Source organism: Sus scrofa, chromosome 3 (genome assembly GCF_054392235.1).
Source record: "Sus scrofa isolate SSC_HxYL_T2T_F1_AM1 chromosome 3, Sscrofa_HxYL_maternal_Yorkshire_Landrace_v2.0, whole genome shotgun sequence".
Lineage (NCBI taxonomy): Eukaryota > Metazoa > Chordata > Mammalia > Artiodactyla > Suidae > Sus > Sus scrofa.
Window position 1 is genome coordinate 101843077 of NC_139385.1, and position 807 is coordinate 101843883.

At 34.9% G+C, this 807-nt stretch overlaps 1 pseudogene; it reads right to left on the minus strand.

Moving 5' to 3' along the window:
* Positions 1–242: 242 nt before the first annotated feature.
* Positions 243–353, minus strand: LOC146404809 (small nucleolar RNA U13; annotated as a pseudogene).
* Between the last annotated feature and the right edge of the window lie 454 nt (positions 354–807).

The window sequence follows — 807 nt, forward strand, 5'->3', positions numbered from 1 at the left end:
TACATTCCAGAAGCCTACTGAAAGAAATAATGGAAGAAATGAAGGAAGATTAGAGAAGAATAGGAGAGGGAGGAGAGGAAAGTAAAGAGAGAAAGAAAGGAAGAGAGGAAACAAGGAAGGAAGGCAGGTCCCAACAAAATTAAAACACTATATGCCCTAGGCCTTGGATATTTTAGTATCAAATGATCTTTGCACTTCATTAACGAGAGGGTCTATCCATTAAATGCGATTTTTTTTTTTTCACTCAGACGGGTAATGTGGTGATGTCAATGTCCTAATAAGGTTTGAGGGAGGCACATGTCACGCAGGCGTGTGAACACCCAATCATCACAGTTATTGAACTACAAAAGGATCATTAAATGCAATTATGGCTATGCAGATAAAGCATGTTGATTAAGCTGCAGCAACAAAGGGCTATGTTAATGTTTTTCTAAATTCAAGTGACATATCCAGTTTCCAAATGACTTCTTTTTTCAAATTCTACAGATATTATTTAAGGTGCTTTGGCTATTCCTACTAATTTTCTACCACATTGAGTCATTATATTATACTTAGGAAACCAAAATGTGATGAAACTTCCCAAAGTATTTTTAGAGGAATACAATCTTTTTAGTTTTGTCTATCCAGAAATGTACTTTTACCTTGACCTCTCTTTTTTCTTGAAAAAAGGGGAGGAAGAGGAAGTTGTATAATAGAAAAAAAAAATTAGTAATCTATAGAACAAGAATATTGAACAATGGGCTTTCCAAAATAATTATTCAAAAAAGCAGTACTGGAGTTCCCATCGTGGCGCAGTGGTTAACGAAT